Here is a 17,068-nt window from a genome sequence, read left to right as displayed (position 1 = left end):
ATGTGCGTATTTGGTGCGTAGTTGCCACTTCTCAGTATTTTGTTAAACTCCTGGTGTGGGGGCTTGGGAATTAGCTGATATTAGTCGGGCACATGAGACATAAACCCAGCACATCAGAACTTGTTTCCCATGGAGGTCGGTAGTGCATGCTGCCAGTACTGTTAGGTGTAGCATATTGTAACTGTGGGGTCAATCACTGCATCAGTTGTCTCCCAGGCTTCACTTTTAGAGGTGCTGTAATGACAAAAAGATGTCCAGTGTGGAAAGGTTTTAAGAAGGAGGTCTGTGCTTAAGCATTTCTTTCTGACAAGGCTGTATCACAGCTGTAGGGTAGAAAAAAAAATGATATTGTCAGCTATGTTGACTCTAGAAGTCATTAATGACAACTTCTTAGAAAATTCTGTGATAAATTCACTGGGGGTGTGATTTGCATTGTAGAAATTTCAGGGCAGTGTAAGAAAAAAAAATAAAGTGCATTATTTGCAGTTTCCTTCCCCATAAGTTACATGATGCATGGTTTTAGAATTGTAAAGCAAGCTAACAAAAGCAGTGAAGAAATCAGTGCACAGAGGGTGGAGCATGAATGCTATATGCAATTGCCAATAGGTAGGTCCATACTGCTCAGTATCCACAGTCATTATCATCATTTCCAAAGGGCTGCAGTAACAAAAAGAAGGTTCTGATTTTGGTTATGGCTTGGTTCATTGTTAATTTTCATTACCTTGTTAGGCTGTATTGTTGTTTCCAGCTGTTGTGGTCTTTACTGTATGATCAAACTATTTCAGCAGCTATGCTTCCGAATAAATTAGCATTAGATTCCTCTTGATTTCTAATTTCCATAAAATAGCGTCTTCTGTTTCATACGGTCCTCTCTACTTGCATCCAAGTAGAGGGGAAACAGGGAAACCTTGAACTTGGAGTACTTGTGGGACCCTTACGGATAAACTGAGCAGGAACATAAACTTGTTCAACAGCAAAGGTAGTCTGAATATTGAAGCATCTGGTTAGATCATTGTCTTTGGGTGGTAGGTTACTCTCATCTTTGCCACCTATACGCTAAACATAACATCCAAACAGTTTCTCAGCTCCTTTATTTTAGTTATATGATAGCACAGAGTTAAAAATGAGAACTGAAGGTCCTGGCTATTTTCAATTACTTGTATCTTTGCCAAAATATAATAATGAGGACTTAAATTTTCCATTTTAGATAGCTACCTCAAGCTCACATTTCTTCTTGGGAACAGGAGGAGGAAGGAAAGCAGAGATAAATTTTTGTTTAAAATTGTGGAAAAGGTTTCAGAGAACCTAACAAAAAGAAGTTTCTAGCAATCTTCTACTCTGGAAACTAGATCACACCTGTTTCACATCAGATGCTTGAAATTAATACCAGGTGGCTGTGTCTGCCAGGCAATGTCCCAGGTGAAAATTTGTCCAAATTAACCAAAGCTACAACCTTTTGAAAGCCTGTTTGCACATGTGCAGTACAAAGACATTTGAATTTAGTAGCTGTGGCCTCTGAGGTCTTTTGATCTTCCCTGGGAATGATTCAGCCCATGTCCTAAATACTGATCCACGTTATGGGCTCACATCTATGTTTCCTACCCCCAGCCTGAATATAAAGAGCAGGGATTCAGCAGAACTCGCACTGGATGTTGGACAACTGTGTCATTATGATCTTTGTCCACACCTCTGGGATCTGAAGAGAGAGCAAGGAACACAGCAGTAAAGTGGAGGTAGGCTTTGGCTGGACAGGAAAGGGCAGCCCTGGGACCTTGCCCAAACGGGCTGTGTTTGCATGGTTGCAGAGCTCTACAGAGAGCCGCAGGTGAAGTCCGTTCTCTCTGCAGTACATAGAGATCCTCGCAAGGTCACACAGTGACAGGACTGGAGGGAAGGAGCTGAACTTCTCCAGGGGGAGCTGAGTCTAGGTATAAGAAAAAAAATATCTTTGCAGTGAGAAGCAAATGGTGGAAGTGGTGGAATTCCCTGCCCTGGAAGTGGTTCAGGACCAAGCCTGAAGGGGCCTCGGGTAGCCTATTCTATTTGAAGGACCTGCTTTCAGCACCAGGTTAGATGATAATTTCCAGAGGCTTCTTCCAGCTCTGGGTTGTCTAAAATTCTGTGGTCTGCAGGTAAAAATTGGGGGGTGGGGAGGAGGGAGTAGGGGGAGGATTTTGCTCCAGTGATTCGTGACAGAAGCACTATTGTTCCAAGTAATGAAAGGTGTTTCCTTGTTATACAATGTCTGCTATGGCTGTGGCATTTTTTTTATTATTATTATTATTTTCCCCAGAGGCCTTAGCCTCTGAATTGTGTTATAGGATGGTTTTTGTGAAATGTATTTTTCCCCCTCAGTCTTGTGTTGTGTTCTTGTAGTTGGATTCGGAGGCATAAATGTCTAGTTTCTGGGTGTCTGCTTTGTCACAGTGTGTGTATTTTTCATTCGGAACCTGTTTTATTTTTTTGCAAAGAAAGGTCCAGAAAGGTAGGCTACATGTCCTATTCCTTGAAAATATTGTGCAATAGTATCTCTGACAGTTTTTCAAGGTGTGAAAGGAAGGATTTTCAAACGCTTGGCTTTATCTCTTTGAAATATGCTGTGATTTCAAGGGAGAGGCAGAAATTGCTCCAAATTGTCAGCTTCTCAAAAATCTCACCAAATCTGCCTGTGGGCTGTTTTTAAACACCAATTCTGTTTGTACACAAAAGATCTTTGGCCGGTGTAACTAAAATCAGGTTTGCAAGTAGTGGGTGATAAATTTAACTTACTGGAACAAGGGTAAGCTTTTGGATCTGCGGGTAGTCCCGCAGGTCTCAGCTCCTAACAGTTTGCTGAGATGTTCTGGGTAAGGGCAGTGTGTGGTCTGATCCACTTCCCTTCCCCTGACACTGGCAGCTGCCAAGTGGCTCGGCTTTTCCCGGCCTGAATAGTTCAATTGTTTGAAAACCGGTGTGCCTTCTGCCAAAGCATTGCCCTTATTGTGGGGAGCAAACTGGTCGTACAAATATAACGTATCCTATGTGCTGGAAGCATCAACAGAAACTTGGGTAAAGCATTTTGGAGAGCTTTTGGCTTACTAGCAGCACCATTTTGGTTAAAAAAATAAATTAAAAAAATCACATCTCTAGCTGAAATAGCTCATTTCTGGAGTTCTACTTGAGAAAAAGGCCTTGGGAAGCCTTCAAAAGCCTTCATCTTTGAAGGTGAACTGTATTGTACGGTACTTTGCTGTTGATGGTGAGAATTCCACAGTAAAATGTGACCCTAAAAGAATCTGAAGTTTTCCATAATAGAGCACACTGGCCTTTGAAAAGGGACTCCGCAGGAGCAGGAGGTTGAGCAGCTTTACACTCAAGACCACAGGCTGACAGCTCCAGAATAACAATGGTAAACAGCACATTGCTCAGACTGTTAATACTTCTGGCTGCAAGAGATTATTCACTGGGAATAATTTTGCAAGCATAACTTTGGCTACTTTTATTGCCATCCAGCTGAAAAGTTTGCCCAGAGCCTCCTTAGCTTACCTTGAGCAGTGTTGTGCTTTTGCTGAAGTTAACGTGTAGGTGGATCATAGATCCAGGATAAATGGCTGGCTGGGTAGTTCAGCATGTCTTTGGCCATAATGTTGCTTTCTTCACCATCATCGAAGTAATCATCTGTTGTTAATCCCCCAAATTTGAACCTGTGACTTCCCAGGGACCTGAAGCCTTTCGTTGATTTTGATTTGCAGCCCTATTATAGACAAATTAATGTACGTGAGTGACAGCATGCCAGAGAGAGACGAGAAGAAAATGAGTAATTAACATATATTGGGTATTACTGATTGCTTTTATGATTATCTGGATTTTGAGGTATTAGCTGGAAAAATAACTCCTAATCCCTTATTAAAGATAAAAGGCAAGTCATTAAAAGTAGAAGGTTGTTTTCAGTCCTGAGAAGCCCTGGAAATATGTCTTGGCTCCAGCAGCAAACTAACCTTAAAAGCTTGTAATTCCAAGTTACTCAGCTTAGCTGTTCTCCTCAGCAAGGGAATTTCTGAAGTTTCCCATGTGCTGGGAGGCGGAGGGGGCTGCAAGACAAAGCGACCGTTGTCATACCAACCGGGCGCTTGGCGCTGGGACAGGAGCCTTTGAATATCTGTATTAGCTGAGCCCTGCCCAGCTGCTGGGCCTTGAACTTTCAACAGCACAGGCTGAGGTCACTTAACAGCGCAGCACGCCTCGAGCGGGAGCTGCTGGGTGGTTTTTTAAGTCGGGCTGATCCCGCTTCATGTTTCCAGTGGTGGGTGACACATCTCCTGTAAGAAGCTCCCAGCACACCTCAGCTCTTTCCCTTTCTCTGTTCCTGACAGCAGTGCCCACCCGCTCTGCTGTGACCAGCTAGGTGGTTTTATGGCTGGGTGCTAAACTCAATCTGCAGAACGGGCCGGTCTGAATGCAAACCACAAATCCCAGCAGGGAAGGGGCAATGAGTGGCTGAAGCGCTGGGAGCAAGGAAGCGTTAAATCTCACGGAAGGGAAACGTTTCCATGCTATTTTTCTTAAACCCACCCTGTGCGTGTGCCTGCTCCCGGGGTTAGAAGGAAAGCAACAGCCCCTTGCTGATTTATAATAATTAATGATTTGCAGAAACTTGCCACACACCAAGTGTTGCTATGTAATCCAGCCCTTTTTAAAAAAACAAACTAGGTTTCTTATTTCTGGATAATGAAATTTGAGCGACAGGAAAGCTACAGGGGTTTTAACTTCAATTCCCCTATTTTATCAGCTTGATGTTTCAACGCATCATGTTTATATACTTCTAATTTCAAAAAGCTATTGAAAATGCAGTAGGACAAATTAAAAAGAAATGAAAATAACATGAAACAACTTTAAGGAGATCAATAGATGTAAAGCAGTTTACATTTGAGGAAACGTTTGTCCACCAAACTGTTTTGGTGGAATAAGTTTCTGAAAACACTGCTCATGCCTGATTTGCCCTTTCCATCCCCAGTTGTTTAAAAAAAATAATTAAGACTATTGCTAGCACCTGGCTTTATTTTTTTTTCTTTTTTCTTTAAGTCCTGAATTCTGACTGTGCTGCTGGGCACCCAGTGCTTTTGCAGAGGAGGCCACTTTTTTGTACTTGAGGGTGGATTGAGAAGGTACAGGTGGAGTTTGACGCCATATTTAGGTGGTTGAGCTCCATTCCCTGAGTGCAGAGAGAGCAGGTGACGGGCTTCTGGCAGCCGTAGCTGCTTGGGGCTAGAAACTCTTTCTGGGGGGACTGTGTAAAGTGCCCCCTGATGTCTGGGTGTGTGCAGATATGCAGGTCGGTTGGTTACAGGGTGCAGATCATGTAAAAGTTTTCCGAGACCCCTTCCTGCACCCCCTGCAGCTCTTGTTGTATGCACCTCCAGACTAAGGGTCCAGTGTCTTTAAAAGCTGAAGATTTTTATTGAGTGTTTTGTTTTGAAATGTTGTGTGTTTACTTTTCCTAGCACATGTGCTAAAGGCATTCAGTCTGTAACGTCTTTGTTTCTGTAGAGAAAATATTGAAAGAGAGGATAGAGCAAAACCAAGCTTGCAGAAGAAAGTTGTTAGTGCTGAAGACTCAGGTCATGCTGAGGAGAAATCTGTCTTTAAGAAGATGTGTCCAGAGTCCATGTTTTCATGCCAAACTCTTCCTTGGTTCCCTTGGACACAAAACATGTTGCATGTGTTGTTTTGCGGTCGTTGTTTTCCTGTGGCTGATCTTGAGGGACAGCACGTGGAGTCAGACTGGTGGTGCTGGGGCAGCTCTTCGTGTTTCCAAAGAGGTAGTTAGCCTAAAGCGTCCTGAAAAACATCTTCCGTTGAGTTCAGAATGCAGTATCTCCTCCAGTGAAGAAGTATCTGATAAAGGTCACTTCAATTTTCAATGAGAATGTCCATACAAGAAATTGACGTGATTTCTTTAATTCACTTTAAACCCAAGCCTCCAGTCAATTGGGTTTAATTGCTCCTGCTGTCTCTGTTTAGATGACTTCTGTATGTCTGTGCAGTAACCAGAATAATTTGGGTGTGGACCCTGAATGAAACATTTTGGGGCTGTGTCATAATAATAGCTCCATCTCACTATGAGCCAAAGAAGTTGGAGATGAGGCACTGGGTGAGAAGAAGCCATGGGAACACTTTCCATGGAAAAGATAGCAAGTAAATTTACCAAGTTGGATGCATTTGTGTGCAAATGCTTCTAATATACAAACTTGGCTCTGTGTTGCTACAATTTCTGATCTCAACTTCCATCCAGACCAAGATGTCAAATAGATCATTAAAAACAGCGTGGAGTTTCCAGTCGCTTTGCATTACTAAAAGTTCTTCTGAAAGCCTGGCAAAGCACTCATGTTTGGGCAGCAGATGTGATAACTGGACTGGAAATTAGCTGGATGTGGAGTTCACTAATGGAATAGAACAAATCAGGTTGGAAGGCACCTATGGAGGTCATCTGGTCCAAACCTCTGCTCCAAGCAGGGCCAACTTGGTAATTATGTTATTAATGTTGGTTTCGAAGTTACGATATAATGCCCAAAGTACTGTTTCATTAGATAAAAGTGAAGGCAGAATAGAGCCCCAAGGAGGCACACTGCTGTATTTCTCACAAGTCACTCTGGTCTGTTTGGATGCGTCGGGGCTGACTGTGCTCCGAGCAGACAACAGTTACATGTCCTTGGGAGCCCTTTTAGCACCAAAACGATTCTTGCCCCCTTACGGTATTGGGATGTGGCCTGGGTGTGCTCTTTCCAAGACACTTGGAAATCTGGGTGCTTGCTGCTGGTTGTCTAGGGAGGGCCCAGGCTCTCCAAATCCTTTTCGCCGTATGGTAGAGAGCCTTCTGATGTGCCTGGGGTGGAAAATGGCTTTGATTTCAGCTGAACGGTGTGTGCCAAGTCACTGGTGTGAGTAGGGAAGCTGGGATTCAGCTCCCTGTTATGGCAGCCAGACTTATCTGTGGGACTTTGCGTGTGCATGTTACAGCGTGTGTGTGAGACATGGGCACCTTGCTTTGTGGAGAAAACTTCAAAAGCTTCCCAAATGCCTTCTGCTGTCCAGAAATTTAGCAGCGTTGAGCAGTGTGCTGATACTGCGGTAACATCACGATTCAAAAAAGGCTGATGTCAAATGACTGCAGTGTTGAGTGGATGTTAATATTGCCAGGACAGCCACGGTGTTAAGTCTTGCGCTGTGCTCTGCAGTCCTGTGTGCATTGCTGGTGTGCTGTGGAAGGAGATCCGAGGCCCGATCCAAAGCCTACTACAAACCGTAGGATTCATGTCATTATCTCCCTCCCTATCCTTAATTCTTATACAAAACCAAACAAAACTTGGAGAAAATAATTCACCGTAGCCTTCTGCAGAAATGTTCATGGACAAGATGGGTTAGCCAGCCTGTACCTCTCTGCGAAACATCCCTCTGGATCCTTCTTGTGATGTTTGCTCCATCTGTTTTGCCTGGAGTGTGTTTAAAACAACTTGCCTGTTGAGTTCTTCATGCCAAGCGCAAGGAACTGCATCTTTTCTCTCTCTCCTCCTATGGTTTCATCTATACTTCACACACACATGCTGTAAGCAATGAGGTTAGTACATGAGTAGTCCTGTTGTATCCTATCCTCATAAGTAGAACAAAGGAGACGTTGTGATCCTGTAAAATAAACCATTCCCTTGCGACTTGGCTGCTTTGGGGCTAAACATGGGGTTGACCATGAGGAAGGTCAATGCTTATGCAAAAATCACCCCCATGCATTTTGCTAATTACAAGCAGCTGTTCTGTTTGGTCCAAGCCATCCTCAAACTGACCTCCTACTTGTTTTTTCCTCCCAACTGTCTAATAATTAACAAACTACTTAATGCACGACAAAAGACCAATTAACCCTAAAGCATTTAGTGAACTACATGTAAATTAGTTGTAAAATGTTGCTGTAAACATTAAATGTTAGGCAATTACATAAAAAAATAATTGATACAGTTGCATTTAGGAGCTTAAAAGAAAAAAAAATCTGCTTAAGTAAGTGCTTGGGTTCTGAGAACTCTGCTAATGGTTTTGTTTTTAACTGCAGCAGCCCCGGTCTGTGTAAGTCCGAACAGGCTGTGGCAGCTCACATTTGCTCTGCTTTCAGTCGTGGAAGAAAAATAAAGGCATGCTAACCTTGTGCACCTTTTGAAACCATAATGTGGGTGAACAGCAGTAGAAAACCTCCAAAAGGCAGTACCTGGCATCTAGAAAAAAAGGGAAATCAGATAAAATAATGAGTTTTTTTTTTTTTTTTTTCTGGTGGGCTTGGTGGGATCCAGTGGTAAAGTGTGCTAGATTAGCTGGGTACCACTGGCTTGATTGTAGTGTTTTCAGTTTCGTGCTGTACAAAATGTTCCAGAGCTTACTAAAACCCCAGTGTTGGTCAGGGTCCTGCTAGGATGAGCACCAGGAGTTTGGTCATTTATTGCTGATGAGTTTGTCTGTGTCTTCCTGTTTCTGCACTTTCATATCCTAACCGCCTCACATTTTAGCTTCTGAAAAATCATCTTTCCACTCACTGATGTGTTCAAGTTCCACACAAAGAAGCTGTTTTGCTTTTCTGCAAAATCTTTAATCCTCTTAATTGGCTCTCTCACTCCATGGTGGTCCCCTTGATCCACCAGTTCCCAAGCTCCTGTTGCTAATATTCTTAAATAATTAATTTTCCTTCTTTGTCTTATGTACTTGTTTTTCAGTTTGTTTGAGTCTTTGTTATATGTCATGTTTGCCAGTTTTGCTTTGACCTAAGCTTACTTAGGACTAACATATTCCTAAATCACAGAACCATTAAGGTTGGAAAAGACCTCAGAGATCATCTGGTCCAACCATCCCCCTGACACCTATATCACCCACTAAACCATGTCCCGAAGCACCAAGGTGCAGTGAAGTGGAGCTTTGATACCTTATTCTCTATAGTTGCCCTGCCTTACTGCTTTCTAGCCTCTGATGTTTGCTGAATGTATATCTCCATGTTGCTTGCTTAGAATTCTATTCCATATTTGTCTCCAGATACCAAATTTTCCCCCCTTAACTGAAAAACATTAGGTTTGTTTGAACTAGCTCTCTCCCTTCCTCGGTTTTGGCAGTATCCTTTTCCTGAGTATATTGATCTTCATTACAGTACAGTCACTTACTGAAAGCTGGCCAGTGCTTAGTTTTACTGTATAAATACTTTGTATAACGGACTATTATTTTTCTCGCACACAGTTCTAGTATAAATCCTAGTTGTATTCCATTCCCAAAAGTGGAAAAATCTTTTACCTGCATTTGGTTGATTTAATTACAGAACTATGCTTAAAGCGGTAAAACTACTTTCCAGGGTAGGTGAGTCCTTAGCAAATCTCTTAAAGTTACTGGCTTGCCAGAGTCAGTTTTCCTTCTTGCTCTTTGGAGTTAGATGAGAAGAGCTCTTTCCTCTTCTGTGCGGTAGACGCCAAGGTTAACCACAAAATCTGGCCGGTTGACTTTCAGCCAAGGAGGGGTATGCATTGCTAGCCTGAAATCGTTTTTCATTAACATTTCATCGACCTTTTTTGTTTGTTTGTTTCACAAGCTTCCTTGGTTTAATCTCAATTTTTCTTCCTTTCTCCAACATTCGCTTTATGCTGTTGCCATTTGCTGAAATGCCTGCTGTGTGATACCCTGCCAGTGTACATCCCTTCCTCTCACTAATGAGAGATCACCTGCCATTTGGGGGCTTATATATAATGGATCAAAATACATACCTCCGTGCAACTCTTGTCAGCAGTTGATCTAACTATGGCAACTTTCAAGTTCCCAGCGCTCCTGAGTTTTATTTGGAGGGATGGGTTTGCGTGTCTGGGCTCTGCTGAGTGGTGGGGCACAGCTGAAGGTGTAGACCTTTGTGCAGCCCGTGTCTGCGGAGCAGCAAGCCTGTTGTTTTCCAGCATAATCATGCTCTGGGGAGGTTTGGTGCTGATGTTGGAGGTGGGGGTGAGTCTGTGAAGCTAAGAGGAAAAAGGAGGCAGAAGCTTGAACGCTACTTGCTGTTGCAAGGGGAAACCGGCAAAGAACAAGAGCTGGAGAAATGTCACCAGGCTTTCAAGAACAGGTTAAATCAGGAGTTTCTTTCTGGGAAGCCAGTTGGAAGGAGTGTATTGCTGGCAGCTTGGAGCCACGCGGAGCCTGAGTTAACGGTTGTTAATTTTTAAAGGCAAGAGCGAAACTGGTTATTGTGTCTGTATCTCAATAGGGTCTTTCTGCTACTGAAATACCACTGCGAATGCCCTCTTCTGAATTGTTTTGACTCAGAGAGAGAAAATTCTCTCAGAGAAACAATTTATCCACCAAAATCTTTGCTTTGCCACACTAGTTACAGTACAGTGACAATTTTTGTCAGGGTGATCATAACATCTCCAAGGATGCCAAGTGAGGGAAGTGCTGAGGATGGGCTTTTGGTAGGCTTTAAACGATGGGATAAAGGAAGCTGCCCAAAGTGCAGGTCTGAAGAGATGGATCTTCCTTGCCTAACTTGCTTTGCTGCAGCAAGGAAGTGTGTGGAAAACCAGCATTAAAGCATGAAATTAACTAGTTTTGTAACGATTCGTCAGGCCAGATCCTGCTGCTCTCAAAGTCAATGAAAGCATTGTCTGAATTCTCGTGCTGGCTTTGTAGCTTTTTAGATAAGTGGCTGTTAACCTTTAAGAGCCAGAAGGGCAGTTTGTCACTGAATGAAGCTTTTCAGAAGGTGATGGAAAAAAAGAAACGCTGAGCATTTTCAAAGCATCTCAAAGGCGGCTGGCGCCTTATTCCTGCTGATATTCAAGATGAGATGGGCTCAGAAGCGCCAAATCGATGTAGGCTACAGAATGCTCGCATTAATGCCTGTGCATTTGTCAGAACAGCCAACAGACACCGGTCATCTCTGTCACATCCAGAACGATACAGTCTTCCACCACAACTACCAGCTCTGGTGAAGACCAACTCAAGTCATATCAAGGATAAATATACCTTTTTGTTTGTTTGTAACTTCTTTTTCCCATTTAAGTGTTTCAGTGCCTGTGTGCTGCATACTCTGTTCAAACCAAGCAAGAGACCTGTATTCAAGTCTGCATGTATGCAAAGCAGTGGCAAAATCAGACCTAATTTATTCAGCTCTGCCTCTTTCCTCTCCCCCAGCAATAATTTGTGCTCTTGAGCCTCACGGCTAACAAGAGCCTGTGTTCTCGGAATGGCATCTCTCTGCTACACCAAGTTTGACACAAGGCAGTTGATCATAAAGAAATAAGAGTCTGCAGAACCCTCTCAGTGCATATATGTTGCTCTCAGACACCAGTTGGTCTCCTGCAATGCCTGTAAGGAATATTAACACCCTTTTCCCTCCGTGCCTGAAGTGGATGAGGTATTTGGCAACATTTAAAACAGAGGGGGCAGAATGAAAAGAGTTGAAAGCAAAAAGTGTTGAATGCCAGAGACATTCAGTACTCCTTGAAATACTGCCTGGCAACAGAGATCAGCTCAATTTCAGCTGGAGACACTGCTGAAAAACACATGGAACGAAGGGCTCTGCATGCAGGAAAGTTGGAGGAGTAAAAAATGAAAATTCTCGCGTGCTTGTGTTTGGCTTTCTTCCTCTGCGATGCTGTTCTGCTCCATTGAGCCATTGCTGAAGAAAACTTCTAGAAGTGCTGAAATGGTCAGAGCTGATGTGGAGGATGATTGAACGGGACAAACAGACTACAATGAGATCCTGCTTGTGAGAAGAGCTTAATAGGCATAAAATTGTCTCTTGCAGCCGGAGGGCTGGTTTTAAAGCGCAGAGAGGGAAGGGAAGGGTGACTATTTCTTCTTGGCACTGCATGGAAGTTTAAATTCAGACAAAGAGTCCAGAGTTGTTATGGCTTTGTCCTTAAAAAGATCACTGCACCCCACTATTCATTACCTAAAAAAAGGAGGTGCAGGTAAATGATCAGTGGTGAGCTCAAAAATGAGTTAATAGTTTGGTAGGACTCTTGTGGCCAATGGATGGGAATGACAGTACTAAGGGACTGCATCAAATCAAAATAGCTTTAAAAATATCTTAGAAGAGAGCTGCACTGCAGTGTTGAACACAAAAGCACTGTCTTTTTTTACTCACCAAATAAAAAGGAATTTTCTCACGTACTATCTTATGTTGAGTAGTTGCTTCGTGCACGAGCTGTGGTATTAATGCCCATGGAAGTACTGGAGGAGCCACATATGGTCATGAATGTGATTAAGGGCACATTTGAGGTACTAGAATGGGAGGGCAGGACTACAGGGAGCTGAACAGCAACATCTCTGCAAACAAACTGTGAAAGCCATACTGTTTTTAAAAAAGGAAAACAAAGAAAAGCCCCCCAAAACAAACAAACAAACAAAAAAACACTGAGAATTACAGAACAGTTTTTGAACTTTGCTATATATGGCAGCCACTGTGCTGCTAAATTGTTTCACTGGAGACTTGACTGTTGTTCAAGTCCAAGCGAGGTGTGATTCCAGACAGCATCCCAGATCCGTGTGACAGTGGGATATGTTACAAAGCTCAGAAAAAAAGCTAGGCTTTCTCTAGATGCAGCTTTTTCTTTATTAAGGTCTATTTGGCAACTGCTCAGTAATAGCTCCTTAAAAATGTGCTGCTGTTGCAGTTTCACATGACTTTAGGTAAGATGGCTGACCTCCAGAACTAGTCAAAAAATACCTTTGTAATCCATATTTTGTACTGAATTGGTTGTTGCATGGCTTATATCATGCCAGGGCTTATAAACAGTGTGGTCTGTCATGATGCATAGGCTATGGTACAGAAGGATGGGTTAGCTGTTCAGTAAAACAAAAGTGTCAAAGGCATCACTGCCTTTAGTGCTATTTTCAGTTACATGAGATGAATCCAGGGGAGAAAAGAAGTGATAAAGAGAAATCTCCTGGTTTTTCAGGCAGTTCAGCACCTACTAATTGGTAATTGCCATCTAGCTACAGCAGGCCTGATTCCAGACCAGCACACGGAGGATCACGCGGTCTACGTGCACCCGACTCTGCACCCTTGAAATCAGTGGAACCTTCTGTGGATCTGAGCAGGCAGAGACCAGAGTGGTTAATACATTAACTATTTGGCCTGGCTCAGCTTGCTACTGATGTATCTGAGCAAGGCTGTTAATAATGCATTCCATTTGGAATATACAGCTGCCTCTGCCCCTGACATGTTACATCACTGTTATTTTTGTTGTCTGCAGCTGAAAAAAGCAGGCACCGATTTTTAAAGACAGTTAACTGGCAGTGTTTCTCAAGTGGAGCAGTGCTGGGAAAGGTTCATAGCCAGACTAGAGGTATAGCATGCAGTGATCTCTCCATCATAACAGTGTGTTCAGAATTAGCGGTGTTTCTTCTTCTATAGGCAATGTCTTTTATATTAAGGCTGACTGACTTCTTCATTAGCTGATGGTGTTTTTGCTTAAGAGGCTGCCAGACTGACGGTCCGCATTGCTCACCTTGTCCACTTGTCCCTATCTGTTATAAATGAGTAGATTTAGGACATTTTTGGAAGAACGGTCTTTGCTGTGTCCCTGTATCTCCATAGAATGTTTCAATAAAATACCTGGAGACATAAGTTCTGTGCATTGTCACAACACCGCTGAAGACAGACGGAGCTGAGAGTGCTCAGCAGATCATTGTATAAAGGCTGCCGTTCTGGCTGTTGAGAGAATATGTTGTTAGTAAGCATTTGTCTAATACTGATGATTTTTTGCAGATCAAAGACTTAAGATATGCCACATGCTGCATAGGAGCTTACAGCAGAACATGCACCATCGTGCAGTACAGTAGTCCAGCAAAAAATGGATTATTCAAGAGGCAGTCAGCGCTATTCATTACGTGTTGGAAAGGGTCATGATCAAGGGATGCGGGATATTTGCTTCAGGATGGATCAAGTGGCTTGAATTGCCTTCTCTGCTTTTGTTGTCTGTAGTAGAGAGAGCGATGGCCCCAAAGGGGACCTGGTAGCATAGTGAGTGCTCCCTGCAGGCTGCCAAGTTCATCCTGTGGGCAAATCTGATCTGCCTTATTACCAGCCAGCACTGTGTGCAAGGTCAAAAAGGAATCATTTTTCTCCATAGGAAAAGAAACTTCTGATGTTGGCTTGTAGTGATTATCTGGAGAGTTGGTCATCCAGAGGTGGATTCTGCAGGAGCCTAGGGCAGGCCCAATGTGTGGTCTCTGAGCAATGTTTTAAGGTGCAGGCATTGCTGTGAAGCAGATTCCGTGTGTAAATCGTTGTCCTTACCTATACAAGTGCAAGAATAGCACAGAGAGTCTGTGTGCTGTGCTTCAACATGAGCAGTGCTCCAAACACATTGAACAGTGTTACGAGTAAACTGGGAGCAGGTCCTTTGCCTTGTCCCCGTGTCAGATACCACACGTGAGCTGTGAAGATGTCCATGGTAACAATCTTAGACTCTGCTTTTAGCCATGACTCCATGTTGGTTAGTGTTTCATGGAAGCTGGTAAAGCTGTGAGCTGTGAAAGCCTTCACTGCTTGCTTTTAGTTGGGGGAATTCCATCTCGTGTTACAATCTCCCTTTCAAATCTTACCTTATTTTCGATTCAAAAGCTTTCTTCCTCAATTTTTGCCAAATTGCGTGACCAAACTACCTTGCTTATATTAATCAAGCCAGGTAGATGCAGAGCAAAAAATCTTGCTGCAGAATCAAGATAGTGTGAATTCTGGTCTTATCAGTAAGGTGTTAATCAGCGCTGGGCCAGGTTACTGCTGCTTCTCATTACATCCCTGTTGTGAAAGGAGATCAAGGGGAGATAGTAAGGGTCTACAGTCTGCACTGCAGCTGGAAGTTGTACGAAGGGAGAGTCAAAATTAAAGGAGCTGCCATTTTTTTCCAAGCTCCCCTCCTTGGGAGCAGCTTTTCCACTGTCCTTGTATTCCGCAGCTCTGTGCTTGTGTTTAACTTCTTGTTATCTGCTAGGTACGATGCCTAGAGAAGGGGTTGTGCTGTGGAGGGGAGCAGACCAGAAACCTGTAAAACTTCTGTACGGGATGGGCCACGCCATCTGTGTTATTGTTTCATGACTTTTGTGAAGACTGTCTGCTTCATTGTTCTCATTAGTAACATTGACTAAAGCATGGTTTTTTGTCATCAGTTATCCTTAGTGGAAACTTGCCTCTGGATAGTGCCTTGAACTGTATGTAAAAGTGTTCAAACTCCAGGGCGTGTCTATGCAGGAGTGCTCAGGAATGTGAATGGGAACTGATCAAAGGTATAAATCTTCAGAGAAAGGATTAAATGGGATAAGGTCTTGTAGAGACATTAACATGCAGAATTAAAGTTGTTTAATGTTAATTGATTCGTTTTGGAAGTGAGGTCAGGTAAACTAGAAAGAAAACCACCTAAAATCTGATAAGAACGTCCACACAGGTGTTTTACTCAACTTGTTCCCTCTGACTTGAGATTGATTTGAACTGAGTTTTGGCTGACTGAGGGCAACCCCAGAAATTAATGGGAGTGTAATCATGTCCCATTTTAATAAATGTATTTGGAAAGCATGTTTTACAAATAACCCTCTTTGATAATGTTACCACAGGCTTTGAGGCAGGATTTATGCCAGGTCTCGTGGGGATTTCTGTAGCTGCTGGTGTACTTCAAAGTGGTGGAGTACCTCATGTTAGACGGGCTCTTTGGCCTTGGATGGAGGAAGCAGTCGACAGAGGTGCAGGTCCCAGCGGTATTCAGAAACATTACTGGTAAAAACAAAATGAAAAAATGCATGGAAGAAACACTGCTGGCTGATTTGAGAAGAGGCTGTTTTAGTTGTACATCATCACAAATGGGTACCCCCCCAGTTAATTCTGAGGAGGCACCGTACACGTGGAGGGCCAGATTATAACCATCTTCCTCGCTGCATCACGTTTCACCTATGGCTAGTGAGGCACTTGCAACTCAGCACTGAAGCATGAGGTGACTTCAGGATATTTGCTGCTCTTGTGAAGCCCCCTGGTATTTCTGCGAGCTGCGGGGAGCCCTGCAGGCAGCGAGCTTGCTGCTTTATCCGGCCGGGCTGTGAGGGAGGGCTCCCTGCGACAGTGAGCAATTGCAGAAGTCGGGCTGACGTTGGGCTGGGAAGTTCAGCTGTGGTATTTTGAAGCCGTCGGGCCACAATGTGTCTCTCTGTATTTCTCCCTCAGATTTCTCTGTGTTGATGGAGATTGATTTTGCCTTTGGGAACCTGAGGGTATAAATTGTACTCATAATTGGCCTGAACTGAACTAGGAGAAAGAGCTGATGTGTTCGTTCTCTTCAGCAAGTGATTTGTTTTATAAGCTGCTTCATGGACCGCTTCTGCCTGAATTTGGGAAAAGGAAAGGGAAAAGGGGGAGGTAGGAGGTGCCGTTAGTGGATGCCAATACTTGTATTTAAATGTTGCATTGGAGCATTCTACCATCTGCAATTCATAGCTTAATTCCTCTCCCATTCAGGGAAAAATATAATCCCAGCCATCTAAATCCGTGGATTAGCATTTTCTCCAATACTTATGTCTGTTGCTCATCAGGTTGTTGCTGGAACGAGACAGCTGCAAAAAGAAGACCTCTCAGCAGTGGCAGCCGATGCTGCTGTCGACGGTGCTGGTTTCAGCAGCTCCCAAAGTGGCTGGGTTAGGGAGAAGCGAAGGTGATGGTCAAGGCTTGGGGAGGCCGGTGGGGCCGGTGCTCAAAGGTCGGGCAGGGGGAGGTCTGCAGGGTTCACCCCCCAGGTTAATTGCTCTGCAGCTCTTAAGCCTGATACTCAGCTGTCCACCCCGCGCTTAGCACACAGTGTTCGCTGGGGAGATTAAGATGAAAATATGTTCTCCTTGCTAAAGAGCACATAAACAACCCATAAACGGCCCATTAACCTACAAAATCGCAATAAAGAACATGTGGTAAAGCAAAGCCATAGGAGACCTGTGACCCAGCAAATTCCTTAATTGGATTTTGAACCTTATCAGTTGTGCTAAATGCAGCTAATCTGAAATTAGCAAAAACAAAAGGAAGAAGAAAAAGAAGGGGAGACTTTGC

At 43.4% G+C, this 17,068-nt stretch overlaps 1 protein-coding gene across 8 annotated transcripts in view; it reads left to right on the top strand.

Annotated features, from left to right (window-relative positions):
* SLC4A4 (solute carrier family 4 member 4) overlaps window positions 1-17,068 on the top strand; it is a 228,399-nt gene that overhangs the window by 101,014 nt on the left and 110,317 nt on the right. Inside the window, exon 1 of one of the 8 annotated variants that reach the window (XM_040556791.1) lies at window positions 1,715-1,733. The exons of the other annotated variants lie outside the window; for them this stretch is intronic. The gene's annotated coding sequence lies outside the window, so the exon portion shown is untranslated. Of the gene's footprint in view, window positions 1-1,714; window positions 1,734-17,068 lie in introns of those variants that run through there. 8 annotated transcript variants of the gene reach the window in all.

The sequence above is a fragment of the Cygnus olor genome, chromosome 4, assembly GCF_009769625.2.
Source record: "Cygnus olor isolate bCygOlo1 chromosome 4, bCygOlo1.pri.v2, whole genome shotgun sequence".
In the NCBI taxonomy this organism is placed as follows: domain Eukaryota; kingdom Metazoa; phylum Chordata; class Aves; order Anseriformes; family Anatidae; genus Cygnus; species Cygnus olor.
This window is presented reverse-complemented; position numbering and strand designations above follow the sequence as displayed.